The 21,041-nt window shown below is 44.7% G+C and overlaps 2 long non-coding RNA genes across 7 annotated transcripts in view; one reads left to right on the top strand and one right to left on the bottom strand.

Moving 5' to 3' along the window:
- The window catches only part of LOC138686190 (uncharacterized), a 161,573-nt gene extending 147,513 nt beyond the window's left edge, over nt 1–14,060 (top strand). For all 6 annotated transcript variants that reach the window (XR_011325549.1, XR_011325548.1, XR_011325547.1 and 3 more), the window contains one exon: nt 12,493–14,060. This is a non-coding gene — a long non-coding RNA (uncharacterized lncRNA). The remainder of the gene's footprint in view (nt 1–12,492) is intronic.
- Nucleotides 1,706–6,490, bottom strand: LOC138686192 (uncharacterized). Its single transcript, XR_011325554.1, has 2 exons — nt 6,317–6,490; nt 1,706–2,026 (listed from the first exon to the last, which is right to left on the bottom strand). It is a non-coding gene; the product is annotated as an uncharacterized lncRNA (long non-coding RNA).
- Nucleotides 14,061–21,041: the final 6,981 nt, after the last annotated feature.

The following is a 21,041-nucleotide window of genomic DNA, read 5'->3' as shown; positions in this document are numbered from 1 at the left end:
AAGCGCTGTTCTGGTAATGCCCAAATCACGACACCTTTGCCCATCTTTGCTTTCCACGGATGTGCCCCACACTATGAATTTGTACCTTTCCTCACATCGTTAGAATTCTTCTTTTGGATTAGTAAATACTTTTTACTCCACTGAAGACATTTTATTCATTTGTAAACTATGCTCACCTGTTATCTTATGTGCTGTCCATAGAGCTGAGAGATAACTGTTATTTTAAAGGTATTTCCTGAATGATCTCTGTATAGTTTGTCTAGAGTGAAGTTATTGACTTTTCTCCAAAAGGCCTTAAGGTTTTATAGTTAATGCTTAAGTTCCCAAAGCACCCTTTCTGGCTCAGCATCCCTTCTCCTATGTGTCTTCTCCTTTGAATCGCTAATTCCAATTGGTCTCAGAAAAAAATAGTAATAGTTTGTCTTTACTCTGCTTTCTGCTATAACTGTGCGCCTACCAAGGTCTCTTCTTCCTTTGAACCTGTCTCCATGATTAAATTCACTCTTTCTGTTTTCCAGCTTCTCTCTGCAAACTTCCTCTCACTCCATTTCTGCGAGAACTTTTTCTGCAAACCAGGTCCCTAAGAGGATTAGTGGAGGGGATACCAATTGATTTATACCCACCTCAGCATGGTAACAGCCAAACTTTCTAAGTTACTGGGTTGTTAAGTGGCCTGCAGCACACGAAGGAAGCTTCAGTCTTCTGGTGCAGTTCAGAGTGGACAAGTGTCTACCTCACAGCTGCTCTGAACTTATCCCCAGTTCTGGCGTTCGGTTGTTTTTTTTTTTTCCTTCTTAACCTATTCGCATTGGGAATATGAACAGGCATGCTTAGGACTAAATGGACTGCAGAGACTTGGCCCCCTTTTAAATATGAGAACAATTTTCAGGCCTCTTTCAGTTGTGCTTATTTCACTCAAAAGAAAAAAAGGCAGAACAAAGGAGAAATATGAGGAGTTGTGGAAACCCCTCAAACTTCCTCTGTTTAAATTTCAAATTCCTGGTGGTCACCGTGCCAGGTGATGTTGCCCTTAGTGTTTTCTTCCGTAGTGCCTGGCTTGAATGATCCCAAAGCAACAAGCTAAGTTAAATACATGGCTATGATCAAAAGAGAATGATGCCTCTATTTTTTTATGCCAGCCTGGAGGCCCATAAGTTTGGGAATTTGAGTCTTTGAAAAACAAGGTTACTGGACTCTGGTAAATGAAGTGTCCGGATGTTAGTGATGATTCATAAAAGCAATTAAAAAAGGAAAGTGCTTTTCCGATGAGCGTAATGTCTTGGTTTTGAAGATGTCCTTAAGTGTGTGTGTAATGCTGCACATAGTGGTCACTGGATAGTGACCGCTGTGTTTAAGATTATGGATCTGTTTCCAGCGTAACGCTTCTTTTCACATGGTTCTGATGATCAAAAATATTTTTTTGGTAGTTGAATCTTTCTTATTTAGTTTCTATTTCAACATAGTTCCCATCTCTTCTTTCTTCTTAAATTTGTGAAAAAGGTCTACTGAGGTTGTAATATTTTCCATGGGAGAAATGCGTTTTTTGCAACATAAATACTGGAGATGGCAGATAATTGAAATTCATCAAATACGATTTCTTTTTTCCCCAGTGCTACTCTCTCGCATTTCAGGCCTGACCTTCCACAAACACAAAACGCCTCATTTGTACAGCTTTCAAAGCGATTTTCAATAAGCAAGACTGAACTCGGTTAAAACCTGATTAGGGTTATTGTTGTATACAAAGATCCATCAGCCTGGCCACGTTACCTAAGCGAGAAGTAGACCCTGAGGCACGCTCTACAAGCTTCTTCCTACACGGCTTTTCAAGTCGTCTCAACCAACCTGTTAGCTATTAGTGATGGCTATTAGGCTCTGCCGCTGCTGTTCTAGAGCAGACACTTCCAGTCTTACTACCTTCTCCAAGTGGATGCCTCTCGCTTCTCTTGGGGCCCGTGCGTATTCCAAAGTTCGGGCTTTGATTCGCTTTGTCCTCACATGCTGCCCTCGGTTAGCCCACACATATGTGCTACGGGAAGCAAAATAGTTTACTGATTTATCATGGATCATTAGATGGAGTAACTATTCTTAAAACATCACCAGTATAGATACAATAATTAGAGATGTGCTTTTGTTAACATTGCCAGCCTCTACCCTCTTGTGCAGTACCCTTGGGTGCTAAATAATTACCCACTTTGTGTGGTTATCTAGCTCACTAATTACCCACAAAAATTGGGGTCAGGTGTTAACTGCTCGAAATAAGTATCCTCCAAAGACTTGGTTAAATTGTATAAAGAAATTATGTGTTTGCAAAAAACTTTAAAAAAAAAAACCAAACAAAAACCCACAACATTTTTTTTGAAGGAAGATAAGGGAACGTGAAAAAGACAATGGATGTAAACTGTTCTGTGTGATGGCAAAATCTTGCACACGGCTGTGACGGTGAGGGAATCTGTAAGGGGAGTGAAAGGATGGTTGGCAGATACAGTCTCTCTAATCCAGTCTACTTTTCCCAAAGATTAGATCCTTCAGTACACAGGGTTTGATTCTTCCCCTATCTAGGCTGATGTCAATCAGGATTATGTCGGTATAAATAAGAAAATTTGTATCCATGGATTGCTGGATTGACTTCAGTGCGTAATCCCACTTCTTCTATCACCCAGGGACTTCTGCATTGCACCCAATAATTTAATTATGTATTGTGTATTTATTTCCATATGTTTATTTCAGTTGTTGCAAACTCTGTACGCATGCCGAATTTCATTCTAAGGCTGCTGCTCATAAAATGTAGCCTGCTTTGAGTAATAATTTAATTCCTGTGTTCAGGGAGTTACCCCAGTGAGTCAAAGATTTCTAGATAGCCCCACCCTCCCCAACTTCCCGAACACTTACACTGCAGTCACTTTCTCTTTGCCAGACCCACACAAGATGTCTAACTAGCCAAAAATCCCAAGAGGCAGCTTCTCCTGCCTCTCCCCCATTTTAGCCGCAGAAAACTAGGAAAGAAAGCCGCAGAAGCCCTAAAGCCAAAGCCCGTGAAACACCCGGCACGTGTAACAGAGGGATATCTAATAGACCGTCTTCCTAACCTGCTTTCTTGCGTAGATGCTCTCTGTCTTCAACACCAAGGAAACAGATTTCAGTGGGAGCTAAGAAGGTGTTTCTGCAAATCCCACTACGCACCCATCAGGGTCTTTGGGTACCCAGATACCTTTAAGTTCTAAGCATCGGCGCGGCATGCAGCGTAACAAAGAAACTGCCTTCTTTCTTTATTTCTGTATTTTGCATTAGGTGCTTCCTCTCCCTTACCGCCAGTACCACCTTCTGTTCCCACGAGCACCTTCTGAAGCCTGTGCGGAGTCAGGTATTAGGCGTGAAGAGCCCCACCTCCCTGCCCCATCGCTCGGGCAAAATGGGGGGGCTCAGACGTGGGGGGCTCAGGTAAGACCCCCCACGGCTAGGTGTGCGCTCTCCCTTCGGGGCCGTACCTGCGCTCCGCATTGTGGTGCACATCTCTGGAAAAGGCAGGGATCGGCCTCATAAAGCACAATGCAGATTTAGTCGTCATCTTTGTCTCCCCCCCCCCCCGCTCCCCGCTGATGTTAACTGTCTGTATTATTATTTATTGTTATCAAGGGATTTGGTTTGATCAATGAAGTGTATATGCGTCTGACGGACATTCGGAGAGGAAATGCTTGGAGAATGAGTAACATGTCTGCAGTGGAGGGTGTGTGTGAGGGAGAGAGAGGGAGCATCGGTACTAGAAACATTGACTGATGAGTTCATTTTAAAATCCAAGGGCATATAGCTGGTAAATTAGCACATATTGCAAATATAGTCTGGTGTGAGAGGCAGCAGTGCTGCCATTGAGCGGGGGGGGGGGGGGTGGGGGGGGGGGCGGGGGTCGAGGAGAGGAGATTGTCAGCTCTAAAGTCATCACGGGCATGAGCCAGGCAGTCTGCCTGCCTCAATGCAGACGTGGGGCGTGCGATTTCCACGGGCGGCTGCGGGCTGCAGTGTGGCGGAGGGGCGGGGGGGGGGGGGGAAGCGGGGGAAAACCGAGATAGCAGCGGTGGATTTTATTGTTTTAAAATCCAGATCCAGCCAGAGGGATGCTAGGCGAAGGGCTGCAGTCCCACCACTTCCCCCCCCCCCGCCCATCTCAAGCCCCTGCACCCCCTTAGGAAGGCGGCGTGGGGCGGCAGCGGAGGGGGGGGGGGGGCGGGAGGGTCCCGGGGCCGCCGGGGCCGGGGATGCGCCGGCGGCCGCGGCGACGGGTTTCTCCCGGGAGCTTAAGAGATTATTGGGGAGGGGTGACCGGGGGCTGGGGGGGGGGAGTGTGTGTGTGTGTGTGTGTGTGAGGCTGGCGGCGGCGGCGGGGGGAGCCGGGTCCTTATTCTGTTAAAGATTTAAGTAGGCATGCAAGGAATCTCTAGGATAGTTGGCAAAGGGCGAGGGTGGGGAGGGGGGGGGAAGGATCCAAAAGAGTCTGTAACCAGACACTGAAGCTTTCCAGGAGTGAGAGTGTGTGAGAGAGACGGAGACAGAGCGAGAGGAAGAGAGGGGGCAGTGTGGTCTAGTACATTTTCAGCTGGTCGTTGATTTGAGCCTGATGCTTGCTGTCCCTCAACAGCCTCCCTTGCCTGTATTTTTTCTTTCCCCCTCTCCTCTCCTTTCCCTTCTACTTCATCGAAGCCTAGGGGAGCCAGTAAAGATTAAATGTGCTTTCTAAAAGGCAGCCACTTCATGCAGCTATGTCTACTCCCCCCCAGCTACCCCCCCACTCCCCCTTTTTGAAATAAAAAAAAAAAAAAAAAGAGAGAGGGGGAGAAGGAAGGAGGAGGAAGAGGAGGACTATAGTTTAATGATGTCGGGACTGGCTGATCCAGAAGGAGGAAAAAAAAAAAAAAAAAAAAAAAGATTTGAGATCCTGGACGAGGAAGGACTTTGGTGAATGGGCTCAGACTCCTGAGGTGAGAAAAGGACGGAGTGAATGATGATGATGATGATTCCGTAATGGTGCCTGTTACCGCTGCCCCCCGGCCGTGCGGCGGCGGGGAGCGCCGGGGCGCGGAGCCGGGGCTGGCCCGCCGTGCGGGGCCGGGGCCGGGACCGGGGCCGGGGCCGGGGCCGGGCGGGGGTGGTGGGGGGGGACGGGACGGACCTGCTTTCGGCAGCGCCGGGCGAGGAGCGGCGGATATTTTGCATTTTTAAACTCGGGCCCTCCGGTATGTTTCGGCTTCTCCCCGCTTATGCCGCTGGGCCTAAAGCGGTTGCAGAGATGGGTGGAGGGTGCGGATCTATATTATTTATTTGGGGGTGGGGGGTGGGGGGGGAGAGGGAGGAAAGGGAGGGAGGGAAGGAAGGGGAGAAGAGCGGAGAAGGAGGTGGCAAGCTGGGGACGAAATCCTGCTCTCGGTTATGGCCGGCGTAAATTTCCATTGGCTGGGCTTGCACAAGGTGCTCGGAGAGAGGAGTCGGTGCAGGATGGAGTCCCTTTTGTGTGTGTGTGTGTGTGTGTGTGTGTGGACGTGTGTGTGTGTGTGTGCGCACGGTGCTCCGGACCCTCCTCTCCCGGGGAAGCGGGTTTTTCTCCAGGTTTTCCTTTGGAAGCCCGGCCCGCGGCTGGCAGGGGAGGCTGGCCGGGGCTGCGGCAGCGCTGCCCGCTCCCTCCCTCCCTCCCTCCCTCCCTCCTTCCCCGCTGACAGTCTGGGGCTTGCTCTGGCATCAGCCTGGCCCTGGCTCCAGCCGCCCCCAGCTGATGCAGGAGTTAGGAGCGGGCCGCAGCTTGCAGCCCCCCCCCCCCCCCTCCAGCCCCGTCTCTTAATAATAATAATAATAATAATAACAACAACAACAACATTGGTGGGAGCGCGGAGGGAGGAGGGCGGCAGGCGAGGAGCTGCGGAGGAATTCGGTTCCTTTTCCCCCCTTTTCTTTTCCTTGATATATTCCCCCCTTCTTTTTTTTAAAAAAAAAAAAAAAAAAAGATGTTTTAAAAATGCAAGCGGCTTGCCCAGCTGCACACACCCACCCTCGCCTCCCTCCCCCGGCTTGCGCACACCGCACGCTCGCACTCGCTCGCTTCGCCCGCGCTCGTTCGGGTGTCAAAACCCGCCGGGCACCCAACCTGGTCCGGGCACTGCCCCTGCCCCTGCCCCGAACCCGCCCGGGGGTCCCGCCCGCCCCCCCCTTCATCCTCCCCCCCACCGGCTCATCCTCCCCCCCCCCCCCCGCCTTCCCACCGCCGGGCTTTTCCCCCCCTGCTCTTGGCGCTGAAGATCGGAGCCTCCCCCGCTTCCAAATGGTGAGTTTCTACCTGATTTTCTTGCAACTCGGGGGTTTTTTCTCCATCCCTGCCGGCCGCGGGGCTGGCGGAGGGGGCGGGGAGGCAGCGCCTTTATGCTGCTGCATGCTTTGTGCCAGGCGGCTGGAGGGAGAGCCTGCATATTCCTGCTCTTATTTCTGCATTCCTTTTCGTTGAAACAATGAAAATAATTCCGTCACTGCCCCAAACTTCCCTTTCTTTCTTCCTCTTCGTTATTTAAACGCGGAGACTTTTCGTGTGTTTGTCGCAAGCGACCTTGTTGGAAGCTGTAAGGAACCTGCCGCGCCTTGTCATTTTTGTGTAAACGATTAAAAATGGAATGTATTCTCTCAACAGAGGGTCCTTAGAGAAGCTCTTTCCTTCCACCTGTGTGTCCTGTTTTGTAATCTTGAGCCATGAATTGAACTTGCCTGCTATTCTTTTCCTCTTTCTCCTTTTTATCTTTTATTTTTGATCCCTGTTTTTTGCAAGAAGTAGTTTGTTGCGCCCCTCTCAATCCCTGAGACCCTAACTTGTGATGTTTAGCTTTTAAATCCACGGGTTAGGCTCTTGGGAGCTGTGAGTTGTGCTTTGACATCTTTATTTTATTTTATAAATATATCCTCTCTCTATATATATTTGTATATGTGTGTGCGTGCGCGTGTGTGTATATATATAGACGTATACACACGCATACAATAGTGTTTAGTAGACCTTTTAAGGGAAAAAAGTGTATCTCTCCTCCTTAGGGTTGATCGGCTAATAGCAGGGCGGTGGTTATGGCCATTTACTGTAAAAACCTCATCCCAAATTAAAACTAGCGTTTGTATGACCGAGATATATTTTTTGTGTGTGTGTGTGTATATTCAAGAGATAATTTTACAGCTGATACAGATATGGGGGTGTATGTGTGTACACATATAGTGATTATTATATATGCGTGTGTAGATAAGATATACACGATATGGATGCATGTAAATATAGCTATTGAGGTGTGTGTATAGATACACATATGGATGATACGTGTGGATGAATATGTATGTAGGTAAATAAAACCCTAGATATGTATATATATTTACATATGTGGGTATGTTAATATACATGCCTGTGTTTTCATATTGAGAGAGAGACTTGCCTTGCTGCAGGCCACTGCATATAGCATCTCTCTCTTCCCCCCCCTCCTTCTTGAGAGCAACACAGAGTACCCTGAGAGCGTAACAGTAACAGCTCGGTACATTGGTGCTTGACCTCAGCTGAAATCCCAGCATGCCTCATGCTTCCAAGTTTAAAACTGAACGATTAATCTTAGAAATGTGCTCTATGGACACACCAAAAAAAAAAAAAAAAAAAAAAAAGAGAGAGAGGGAGGAAAAAAGTGAAAAAGCAAGGAGACGGGTTGGATCTTATGGATCGTTAGGTCAAAAATAAACTGAAGAATAAAATGGTTGCATGTACTAATGGTTGGAAACTGCCGAAAAGAAATTCTGAGCAACTGATGAAGTTTTGTTTTAGTCCTTTTCTGGAACTTAAAACTTTCCTGCTTTTCCAGTCAAAATGATATGTAAATGACAAATCAGAAATGTTAAAAATGTTTCCTCTGCTGTTTATTAGATTTTTATATCGCTGTAAAATTAATTATGGTTGGAACTGTATTTCTTATCTGTGTTCTGCAAGGCAATTTATAATGAAGTTACTGTACCATGTTATGGCACCGCATTACTGTTTGATATTTGAATGCAAATGCTTTAACTTAAAACACAATGCGCCAAAAATTAATCGATGGTGTAACGTTTTGGTATTTAATAGCTTAGGATGTGTTTGACGGTTCCCGTTGTTTAATAGTTACTGAACTGGAAAAGGTTGCTCGTTTGATTTTTTTTTTTCTTTAGCTTCTTTTTATTGACACTGTAATTTCATTGACTGTTTTACCTCCGTGAAAAACAAATGCCAACAAAGCCTTTTACTTCCGAATTTGTATATTATTCCAAACGTCCTCTCATTTCAAAGTGAGAAACTTATTCCGACTTGCCTTTATTTTCTGTTACCTGTTTGGCACGATAAATCAGAATACGATACGCTAGAACACCCCCCCCACCACCACCACCTTTGTCCGGCTATTCTCTCCACCTCAGAGACAGGCGAAAAGTAGTTTTTTTCTTCTTTTCCCCCCCCCCCCCCCCCCCCTCCTGAAGCTGCTTTTAATCGCCAGGTCCGTCCCCCCCCGCCCCGAGAAGGAAAGGGGCGAGCGCTTTTGTCTGCGAGGGGCTTTGCCTGTGCCACCTTTCCCCCCTCCCCGCACCCATGCCAGCCTGCGCCCTTCTCGTATTTTTTGGGATTTTTTTTTTGGGGGGGGGGGGGGAAGCGGGGGGCCTCCCCGGGGGGGCTGCAGAACCGCTATTGTCTCCGCGCTGCCTCCGCCTCGGCTGCGCGGTGCGGAGCGGGGACTTGGGGGGGGGGGACACGACGACGAGACGAGACGGGAGTTGCGGCAAAACAATGGCCGGGGGGGGGTAAAGGGGGGGGGGGGCAGGGCTCCCCTCCGGGCCGGGCCGGGCTCCGGCGCAGCTCCGAACCTTAATTGGGAGCCGGTTCAATCCTTCCCAGTCTAGACTCGCCCAGACACATCAATTAGGGGGGGGTGGGGGGGGGGGGGGTGTTTCGGGGCCCCGGCGGTGGAGCGGGCGAGGGAAGGGGAAGGGAAGGCGGCGGAACAGCCAGAGTCCTCGGCAGGCTGGAAAAGGGAGGAGGAAGACCCAAACCTGCCCCCCCCCCCCCCTTTTCTAGGGGGAAAGGCGAGAAGGAAAAAAGAGGGAATAACGACTGGAATAGAATGTGTGCCCGTCCACCCCCCCCCAGCCTAGCAGCACGAACTCCGTAATTCAGTGCAGGGGGCATGCAGGTTCCGGGGGGGTTCTCAGCCAGATTTCTGCGTGTGAGCTCAAGAAACGTCAGCGTTCTTGAAGCTTCATTACATTATAAATACCCGGTCGGGATAATTTCTTTGTAGGCAAATGTAAATCGAGCCAGAGCTACTCCTGCAACGTTCTTACCTTCTGCAGACAAAAGAAGGGGTATTGCGTTGGGGGGTTCTTTTTTTGCTTTACGCGTATAGCTACAAGGCTTTCTTGTCTTAGCGTTGCATAGTGCCTGCAGTAATAATTTCATCGGTCTCTGTAGCTGTACATTTTCACTGGAATTAAAAGGAACAAAAAGCCCTTTTTTTTTTTATGTTAAGAGGGAAATGGAAGACAAAATAAATATTGGGCGTTAATTTAATTAACAAATAGAGTAAGTAAGGCTTAGAAAGGACGGAAGATCTTATTCAGCACTAAAAGAAAAAACAGCAGACTGGAACTAGTTTCAATTAAAAGTATACCTAATATGCTGTCATGATATTTAATATAACACATTCCCAAGTATTCTGTGCAATAGGTGATGCAAATAATTAAAAGGGAGAAAGATAAACAAAGCGAGGCTGTTTTTCCCCCTTAACGTTGCTTTCTAAAAACATAATGCAAATTTTGCAAAACTCTGGCATCTAGGAGTTTTGTCTGAGCAGCAACTGTAGCATTTAGCTCTGCGACTTTGACCTCCTTGTAGCTTAGTTGGAACTTGCTTCCCCAAGTTGAAAGGCATGGGGTTTGGTGGCAGTAAAAGGTAGAAAAGGTCCAAGGCATTCTGCAGTTTTCCATTGTTGCTCTTTTATTTCAAGGGTTTTAACAGTACCTAAAGTTGCCATAGTACTGCAGCTCAAAAAATGGAGAATACTTTTACTGTCTTTCTTTTCTGAATCATTTCCAAAGTATTTAAGGATTTATTGGGCCAGATGCCAAATTTTAGCTGAGACACTATGTAGTGGCTAGTGCTGATTAGATGATGGATTAATTTCTAATCGATTTCTAATTCAAAACTTCATTCACATTATAAATCCTTGATATTAAAATGCAGTTTATGTTGAAATCTGATTGCAGCCTCTTCACAGACAAAGTCATATCAACCCAGTCAAAAATGCTAGTTGCAAATGGCATAATACACCTCTTTTTTGTTGGATTTGTTAACTCTTTAATTTCTCTGTGAAGTCGTCTCTGGCCATACTTCGGTACTTTACAGTGATGAAATGTTTATTCGTAATGCGTTTGCGCACAACCCCAATAATAATAGAAGACACTGTACTACCCAGAGTCCAAGGTAAACGTTAATCTGCACCTCTAGCCACCGTCAAATGATTTTGACCGTTTTAACGGCCGCTTTCCTTTTGCGCGGCCCTAATTTTGTTCGCTTTCCTGCGCGTAAGGTGGAATGCAGACGTACGGTTAAGAAGTTCAGAGCGTGGGCTTACAAAAGGTACAAGTTTCCCAGTGTCTCTGTGCAGCTCTGCACAAGGCTGGTGCTGGCGATGCTTGGAAGACGAGCCTCTCTGCCAACTGTACCGCATTCTTGCTGCCCTGCCTTTTTCCCAGGGCTCAGAAGGAAAGAGCATCCCAGTTCTTCTTCACTCTTGGGAACACACACATTGTTTCAATAATCCAGGCAATAAATGCTAATTAGTAATGCTTAAGGACCCTACCAGTCAGAGTAATTATCATAATTTACCTCTTCCTTGTTAAAAACATTCCTTGCTGATTTAAAAATTTTTGAAGCGATAGTTTCTTTCCTCTTCCTCTGGAAAGCATTCCTTGTTGCTTTAGCAATAAGCATACGGGTCTGCTGTAGCGTTGGAACACGTTTCGCATATGGCATAGGGAACTGGAGCTAGAGATAAACACGTGTAAAGATTTTCTCACATACATATAAAAAATTATTTTAAAACCGATATTTTTCCTTTGCCTTCCCTCTCCGCTCCCCTCCCCTTCCCCAGCACCACCAAAAACCACTTACAGAGGGAGAACAAAGGAAATCGCTAACTATAAAGGCATCATTAAGTATGAACAGCAACAGCAAGATAGAGTGTGTGATATGACAACATTTTTTATTGCACAAAAGTAGAGATAATTAAATAATTCAGTGGTATTCTTAGCTAATTAGCACAAAGATCTTTCAGACGCCATCAAGAAAATGGATCTCATCAAATCTAATAATATGCTACATTTCCCCAAGATCCTATATTTTCCGATGTTGCTACTGCTTCACCACCTGATACAATAACACAAAAGGTTACAAATAGTTGCACATTTAATTGGGCTGTTTCTCAAGATATTTTCCGCATAAGGTGATTAGGTATTCAGAGGCAGTGAATATGTACAGCTGGAATTTTCAATATTAGTCAGTAATAGAGAAAAAGATCATAGCTTCAGAAAAGCCAGATCTATTATAAGTGATCCATTAAAAAGATTAAATTATCAGCTAGGAGCCATTCTTGGGTTGATTGTGGTGGAGCTGACTCATTTCGATTTGGAGTTGGTGAATGAATGCCAGAGTCCGAGGTCTTTTTATAGAGTTAATTGGGGACCTAGATCGCCTGTTTTCAGCTTTTCTCGACATTGAGAAATGTGTGGCAAGAGTCTAGGAGAGGTCCAGGACCTCTGCTTTAACGTGGGCTCTCATTTCAAGGCCAAAGTGTTGTCTCATTTGCCAGTGGTACAAACTGGGAAGAGCTCCATTCTCATCGGTGGAGTTGTTTTAGGTCTTCAGCAGGACGACTGTAACTATCATGCCATGCAAACACTTTTTCCTCTAGGTGCATGAGGTTTTTTTAGCTGGAATCGGTGACTGTATATGTTCACGAGCGCAGTCCAGGTTGGCCATCTACAGATCCCACACAGGGGAACAGGCTGCGTGGACAAGTACCTGCAGGGCATTGATACTGCTACTGGAAAACTCTGTTAGGCCTGTTCTCAGTAATTAGGTGCATCAAACATTACTCAGAATATCTCATTGTATTATTCAGAATATCTCATTATACTCCTTTGATCTAAATGTATCCACAAGTTCATATGATGCATTTACAAACTGTAATTTACTGCCTCTGTATTTGATATATTCAAGGTTACTTTTTCCTCCACCAAACAAAGGAATGTCTGAAAATTTGACTTTGCCGGTCAGTTAAACATCTCCTGTTTGAAGTAAAATGTCAGCGTGCAGCTCGCCCTTTAAATAATGGAAGGGGATGTGCATCAGTCTTTTAGATACAGCGCTAGTGTTCTTGCTTTTACGCTGGGCCCAAACTGAACTTTACTCCTGTGTTACAGTTATGGTGCGTAGTGACTTCATGGACTACCCAGACAAGTAATGCTGTGGGGTAAGATGCTATGGTTTGTAATTATTTGTTATGCATGTAAGGTAGAGCTTAGAGGCTCACCCTGAAATTGCACGGTGCCTGAGATAGCAGTGTCTCTAGTATGTGGCAAGAGACTGTTCCCTGCTCAGAAGAGATGCAGACTGATTGACACGAGGTAGATGGAGGGAATCTGAGGGGAAAAGGCACCTAGAAGTGACTTGCCCAAGGAAGCACAGCACATCATTAGCAAAGCAATAATTCATGTCTCCTGGTTTACAGGGCTGCTGGACTTAATAGTATACATTCTTCCTCTGTGGAACTTTCCAGGTTGTGAATAAGGTTACTGATACGCCAAGGGACCCTCTCGTGTACCCCCAGATGTAATTATGAAAGAATGTGTTACTTCCGTGAGCAAGTCATGCATTTTTTCTCTTTTGTTTTGGTGTCATTCACCCAATGCTCTGGCAACTGTATTTGATATACGAGGGCGCTACAACCAATTAAAAAAAAGATATTTTTCAAGATGAAAGATGAGTCTCTGATTTACATGGTAGTCAAAGGGACTGTGGAAGGCGGAGACTTTTTAAATTGTTTTTATTTAACAGCTTTTCCCACACCATAGTCAATGAAACTCTAATATCCTGGACTGAAATGTCCAACACTTACAGAGTCATTTATTTGCTGGCCCTTGTATCTGTGGTCGACTGTGTCGTGCTCACAGAGCTCCACCTACAGCAGTGTCTTAACAGCGAGCTGATGGTACACTGGATAGAAATTGTATGTTCGTTAAGGAACCGGGGCGGGGGGGTGTGTGTGTGAAAGGATGAACCTAGGCTTTACTGTGCAATATGTGCTTCTTGTGCTATCCTTTAAGTAAGAGGTAGTCTCCAGCAGCAACTGTTGAAGGATGGCTTGGGCTTCTGAGAAACAAGGAGTAGATTAACTCTGGCAGGATTTATTTCTTGCTGCGGACTCTCAGACCATGGCTACTCATGTCAAACAGCCAACATGCTGACGGAAACGTGGTGCTATTTGCTGTTGTATACCTTTGGAAGACGGGACAGAAGGGACGCCCGTTGGTGTCCTATATGCCAAAGAGGAGGATAAGCTAAGTCAGCTCCTGAGAGAAGTCTTCAGACAGCTCCCTCTGGCTACTACAAGGAGCTGAACCGATGGCCTCTGTTCCCTGGAAGCTGTGTCTGATGATCACAGGCCATTATACACTTCTCACTTGACTGCCCTGCTGGTAACTCCACTTTTAAGATGAATTATGCAAGAAATGCTGTGAAGCATCAGACATTCAGGAGCTGAGGATTGGGAAGTGTCCTCTCTCAGTGTATGAACTCATTTCTGGATAAAGTCTGAGAGTCACCTGGATTCCAGCTTCTCTGGAAAGGACAAAAAGTGGAAAGGATCAAAAAATAATCGGTGGACTTTGGTTTTCCTGTGCATGTGTGCTTGTATCATGTCTGAACTTGCAAAGAATATATTTGGTTATTTACAAGGAATCCAGTAAATGGTAAATCTGTAAATCAGTTACTTGAAGTGTGTTTGTCTCATTTGATCATCCCTTTCTCCCCTTTCCCCCAGGGTATGCCCTTGCTTTTAGAGCACCTCGTTCCCCCTGAGGAGAGGATGGAGTGGTTGGGGCTGGGATCTTCCTGGGCTTTGGATGGGGCGAGAAGACCAGCTTGGGAAGAGGCTTGGTGGGCTCATGGAGCACCTCACGTGCAGACTGATCAAAATTTGCCTTCAAATCTTTTGTTTAGTTGTGTTTTCACTTCATGAATATCTGGCGGAGTAAAGTGATTTAAAAGATGTGTTGCATCTCACTGTTGAGAGCCCGCATACACTAAAAACTCATGGAATCTGTATTTCTCTCTCCTATGTTTCATAGGGAATTCAGAAATAACAGTACAGCTTTGGCATAATTCCTGTTCTCCTTCATCCCCCTTTGATCTTTTTCATGTAGTTTGGGGCTATAATGTGGATTTTGAAAGATGCTGAAACATAATTGGAGGAGGAGGGAAGCCCTGGTTTTGAATTAGTGGTATTCTGCTTGCTGTCTTTACGTCAGCATTCAGTTCCTTTTGGAATATATGAATAGAGGAGTTAAAAATAGTGATCAAAACCCAGTAAAAACATGACATTTTGGTACGATTGCCAAAAGTATTCAATAAGAATCTAAAGTCCCCATATTCCTCAGGCAGCCAAATGCTTCTTTTTATTGTAATCATGGCATACAAACTGGCATGGCGAAGGCAAATAAAATTGCTCCAGTTTTTTTCCTCACTCCCTATTTTAGGAAGAACTTGCCCCCAAAAGCACAAGCCTCTCTCTATCGTGCTTGCACGGAGGACTCTATATTAGAGCATGTGCAGTCGGTGCAAATTCACTGGGAGCTGGAGGTAGGCAAAAGGACACTCCAGTGGCAGAACCAAAGCTTAAATGAATATTTCTCCTGAGGGATCTCTCCAAGGCCCTACATGAAACTGCAGTGGAACAGTGGGGGAGGTATGGTTCCACATTTATCTTTTCAGCTGAGATATAAAACCCAAGGTCTCCTCTGTTGTTCAGGGACAGATGTCCAGGGAGAAGTTATGTTCCTTTGGCACACACTGTGTGAAACCTTTCCTTCTTTTTTTAATCCCCTCTTTAAAAAAAAAAAATAAAAAAAAATTCCTGTTTTGGTTTCAATACCCAGAAAGAGACAACGATGTTGTTGGAACTATCTCCTCACCTCAGAAACAAAAAGACAAAATATTCTGGGATGTGTTTGATCCTCTCCAGGTTGGATTGTATCTGTCTGTTGGAAAACAACACAGGGCTTAATGTTATAAAACATATGGAGCAATATATGACTGTGTTTTGTTCACATATGATCGTACCTCATTATTTAGTAATGCATCACTTCTACAGCAAGTTCCATCTGTGGATCTCAAGGCACTTTCTGCAGAGAGCTGAATTAACTCTCACAAGTCCCTCTGTGAGGTGGGTATGGAAGTGTTCCTGTTCCTTATTCACATGAGGGGAAGCCACAGACAGAGAATCAAGTCCCTTATTTTCAAGATTTTTAACCTCTGTGTCCTCTTTTCCACACTTTGATTTTCCTGATAACGTGGAGTAAGACTACTCATTTTCAACCCAACTATCGAAAAAATACATCAAGCACAGTAGAATCAAATATAAACTGATTTGGTGGCTGGTTTTTTTGTTGGGTGAGGGTTTTTTTTCTTTTTTTTCTTCTTTATTTCTTTTTTTTCTTTTTTTTTCTTTTCTTTTTTTCTCTGGGACGGGAAGGGAGACTGGCTTTCGATATGGCAGAGCTTGTGGGATGGGGAGGTGCTTTGCACCTCTGAAAATCAACCTAACCTAAAAGCACTGGTTAGAAAGTTTGGCTTAAGCATTTTCCCTGAGACGGCAGAGCCGATAATTGGATTTCAGTTTTCTAAGATCCAGTCCATTACTACAGCTATAAATCACAGTGCCTGCAATCACTTGTCTAATGCACCCTTAGTTTTAAAATGTTTCCTTTACAGCCTTTTCCATCTGTGCCTATGAAGACACTTTGAATATAGCTAATACAGCAGTGGAGGGATAAAGCTGTGCCTTCAGTAGCTCTTAGTGCAGTGCACTGTAGCTTTCTGACTCCTACCCAGCATTACCTCTCTCCATAAAGCAGTTTCGGATGTTCAGAGTTGAGTGTGCTACATCTGGCAGCTTGCATAGCTTTTACACCTGTAAGGATTTTACATCCTCGTCAGGGAAGCTACTTTCTTACGTTTATTGGGTCACGTTAGGCTAATTTCGGCCCAAACTCCTGAATCGTCTGCACCATTTGCTTGCTCTTTAGCTTGAGTCTTGGGACAAAGATATTTGCTCTCCACTGTAAGAAGTTCAGGCGCAGGATGGGGACCCACAGCCTGAGACTGCCTCTGCAGGCTCCATTTACACCACCTTCAGCATCTGAACTCAAGCTTGGGTTTAAGCTTGTGAGGCCCTGTGAACTGAACTAAGTGCCAGATTCAGATGGATTTGCAATGCCAGTTAGCTCCCATTATATGGGTAGCATCTAAGGTTATGATTTTGCAAAAAAAGAAAAAGTTCCTGTGTTAACTCACATTGCCTGAATGAGACAAGTCACATAGAAAAGGTGCACATACAAATCTTTGCTAAATCAAGACTTTAACTTCTTCAGATGCTAAGTTTGTTTTGACCTCAAGACTAGAAAGCTGCTCTCTGCATACATGGCAAGTCCTGCCTTTTTTTTTTTTTTTTTTTTTTTTTTTTGTAGATCATGGTAAAATCCTCACTGAGTCTGCACATATTCTTTTTTATCATTAATTTTTGCCTTACAGGGTAGATGGATAGCCAGACCTCTTTTTAGATAAATATAACAACGAGGTAAATCTGGGAGAAGCATGCAAGATCAGGGAATACCCTAGCTAAGCGGTAGCCGAAAAACAAAGCGTGGGTTTTGCCATGTGAAGCATTAATTTAGGTGGGATGCTAGGGTCCCTTGCACTTCATAGCTCCATCTCTACTATAGTGCAATCAATGGAGCGACTGCAGAGTTACATTAATGTAAATCTTACCAAGTGGTCCAAAATAGCCAAGCCCCCCAGTGATTGGGGGATTAAGCGGGAGGGCTGTTCCATGAGGGAACATATCTTTGGTTTTGGTAGCAGCCTTCCCCTCCTTTTTACATCACCTGGGTCAGAGTAGCCTTTCGTATGGACTTCAGTTTTTCCCTGCTTGCTGCTAAAATAGAAGACAAAGGTAACAGGCTTTCTAGTGACCTTCCCTCCGACTATCTCTAGGCAATTAATTCTTGAAATCTTCAGCATTGTTGGTGCAACTGTGTTTCTTCTATAAAACCAAACATTTTTATTGCTAGAGGAGATGCAAAAGTAGAGATGTTTAAAAGAATGAGCACTCAAACATGTTCTTTTCTTTCTTTCTTTCTTTCTTCTAATGAATTTATTTCTGAGTTTTGGCTTTTTTTCTGTATCTGCTACCTTCAGAGCCTTGCCTCTTTCCAAAGAGCTGGAGTTTGGTTGATGCAAAAACCACACATGCAATGGGAGAATCTCATTCTTAAGCAGACTCTAATGTTAAAATTGCACCAGGCATAATTTTGACCCAGAGAGAGTGAGATCAGATGTTAAAACACTGAACCAAGAGCTCATCAGCAGGAGGTCTCGTTCCTGCTGAGATTGGTCAAGCCCATTCTCCTAGACATTTTTTATCCATATCAAGAGGAAGTTTGGAACTAGATTTAATCTATTTCCCAGAAGCTGCTGATGCTTTCATGTAAAATGAGGAGTTTGTTGTCAAGACAGGAACAAATTTTTGGAGCCATCACAAGACTTTCTCTGATTGGTGTATCAAAGAGATGGACTAGTTTGATATATGATGGCCATAACAGTTATTACTATCCTTTCAAACACACACATCAAATTCCTTTCCTACCTTCACACACCCACAGCCCACGTCCCATGCTTAGGAACACAAAAAATGGAGAATTAGGCCCCACCTCACCCTTCAGTGTCCCTAAAGAGATCCAGCTGAGTAAACCAAGGCGATTGGAACCAGCCTTTCATCTACTAATGGTCTAATGGGATCCCTTTGTGTTGATTTTAGCACTTTCTCTTCTTGGCTGAATTGAAGAATCCACTGCAGTAATGCCCAACCTTTTATTGTTGTGCCATGTTATTCATGAATTATTCCAGTTTCATGGTTATTTTTGTTTTGGCATATAGGCTGTTTTAAAAATATTTGTAAAACAAAAGAAAGGAACACAGTTTTTCCACTTCCTGTCTGTCTGTCTGTCTAGAGCTGTGGGTCCCAACAGTTTCCAGCTTTGAGAATCTAGCTGATAATTTATGAGAGTACGGGATGGTGTGAACCAAGAACTTGGCATCCATAGACTTGCATGTGTTCTAGGCAAGTTCTAGTCCTGTTCCTGCTCCTCAGCAACGATTGTTACTGTCCCATCCCTAGAAAAATGTAGCAAAACCAGAACCTGTGTCCTGAGTCTCCTTAAACGGCAGGCAAAATTTGGACTTGATTTATCCTGCCAGTCAGTCTCTCTTTCTTTCAGAAGGAGAGCCAGCAGAGTGTGTTGAGAACTTGGGCCTACCTTTGATGAATAAAATCCTGTCGCATGCAGGTCTACACAAACCACTTAAAAAGAATAAAATGTAGAGGTAACATTAAGCAGTACTATGCGTTAAGGGAAATTCCCCTGCCCCTTCAGTAACAATGGATCAGTCCATCTAATAATGCACAAACTGACATCTCTTTTCTAAAAATAGATGTCTGAACATTCAGTCAATGGAGTAATCCAATTGCCTGAACATTCTTGGGTGCTTTATCATTTAAATTGTAATAAATCACAGTATGCCACAAGCTGTATTGAGATGCATCAAGTTACATTCCCACCAATAACATGCGGCAACCAGATGAAATCAGTGTGACATGATGTAATTGAACTGAAAATTCAATGCATGCACTGTTTTGTCTTTTAAAAGTTGGCTTAAATAGGTCTCTTAAAAATTAGGAGGATTTTCTTAAAATCACTGCCCGTGTCACATTTTGTCTCACTATTTCTCCCCTTTATTTACTTTAAATAATGAGCACATCGGGGCCCACCCTTAAGTCCATTGAACTCTATTGAAAGATTACTATTGATTCCAGACTTTGGACCTGGCTGATTGGGAATTTTGCAGTAAAATATAGAAAAATCACTATCGTGCATTTTTTAGGACAGCTGGACTAACGCACTAATGCTCCCAAGAGTTCCTCAAGAATATGCTTCCACAAACTAATGCCTACCATTGTTTGGAAAAATTTCTTTATATTTAGTTTCCCCCTGCCTCCTTTCCTAAGCAGAATTAATGGGATAAAATAATTTTAACTCTCCTAACCAGTCCCTTATTTCTCAGAGTAATATTCCCGTGGACCACCTCAACGAATTCCCCCCTCTCCTTGGTTTTATACATTTTTCAGATATTTATACAAGATATATGAACATAAAAGGATTATTCATAACATTGTTGTTTCTGAAGCAGGGGACTAAAGCTAAACATAATCAGGTTCAGTCCCCAGCTGATGTAAATCATTCTAGCTTTCCTGGAAGCTGCTGATTAAATCTTTTTGTGCACCCAGTTAAGGACTGCTTTCTGCAGGAACGGGAGGAGGGAGAGCATTGAATAAAACTGATGGGATCAAACTTGTGCCACCTGTGATGATGTCTGTGGATGCCCAGTGTGCTGGAAATTCATCACAGAGCTTGGCTCTGCTGCCAGAAGCGAAGGTGTGATGAGATTATAGCAGAGCCACTGTCGCTGCTAACAGGTAATGGTGGGGTGGAAATCCAACGGCACAGAAATGAGACTGACCTAGTTACCCGAATGAATATGCAGAGCCCTTACTGAGCTAGATCATGGTGAAGTGCATGCTACGTGTTTTGGCTGAAATGTTACTAAGGTTAGCGAGTTCAGGCCTAGCTACATGTCCTGCTCTCAATTGCTGTGGTACTTGAGCCCCTGTCTATTTCTGCTAAATTTATTGCTGCAGAGTTCCAAGGACAAAACCGAAAGCCCTCACGGGGGTGAGGTTGGTATGCACTTGCAGTGGATAGAGCTGAAGTGTAAGAAGGGGGAATATTACCTCTGACTCATTTTCCCCAAAGTAAGAGAGATATAATAGGAGGTCAAGAGAGGTAGTGACTCGATAAGAACGGTGAGAATGAAATGGGAAACCAGAGGGGGGAAATGTTTGTAGGGGGGAAAATAAACCAGCAAGGGATACGTCTCCCATTATAAACTCTGACTCCAGCTGTAAAGGGAAGATGCTGGACAGTATTAGCCCGTTGTGTGCAGCTTACTCTGGCAGTGCAAGGCCACTGCTGAGGCACTCGAAGTGCCCCCACCATGAAGCATCCGCAGGGACAGAAGACGTCACTGTAGTGCAACTACAGCAGAGGACAGAATTTGCCTTCCTAACCTCCAGCTGACCAACCCTGGCAGCACTGATGCAGGGTGCAACCATGCCTTCCTTTAGCCTGCTCAAAATGCTCCACTGCACATTAAACTGTCTTTTTTAAAGAGGACTTTTAAACCCAGATTAAGAAGTGATAGTGCCTGCAACTGTGCTGGCATTTGTAGTAGGAGATACTTCCCCTATTTCCCCTCCACTGAAAGCTGCAATGAGCAGCAGCTGCTGGAAACAGTCTTTGGGAGAAGCTCTGCTGCAATCAGAGCACATGAGCATCCGTGAGCAGAGCTTAATGTTCCACCCTTCTTTCTTTGCATACTTTAGAAAAGTTAATTATAGGAGGCTGGGATTTGAAAAGTGAGAAGTACCATTGCCAAACCAGCTCTTCAGTGTTCCCTTTATTGTTCACTCTGACCAGAACATCAGCACAGACCTCATACCTACTACTTACATACCATATTTCCACAAACTTAATGGTTACAATGTGGTAATGAGCAATAGATTATCAGATGTTCAGAT

The sequence above is a fragment of the Haliaeetus albicilla genome, chromosome 7 (assembly GCF_947461875.1).
Source record: "Haliaeetus albicilla chromosome 7, bHalAlb1.1, whole genome shotgun sequence".
Taxonomy (NCBI): Eukaryota; Metazoa; Chordata; class Aves; order Accipitriformes; family Accipitridae; genus Haliaeetus; species Haliaeetus albicilla.
This window is presented reverse-complemented; position numbering and strand designations above follow the sequence as displayed.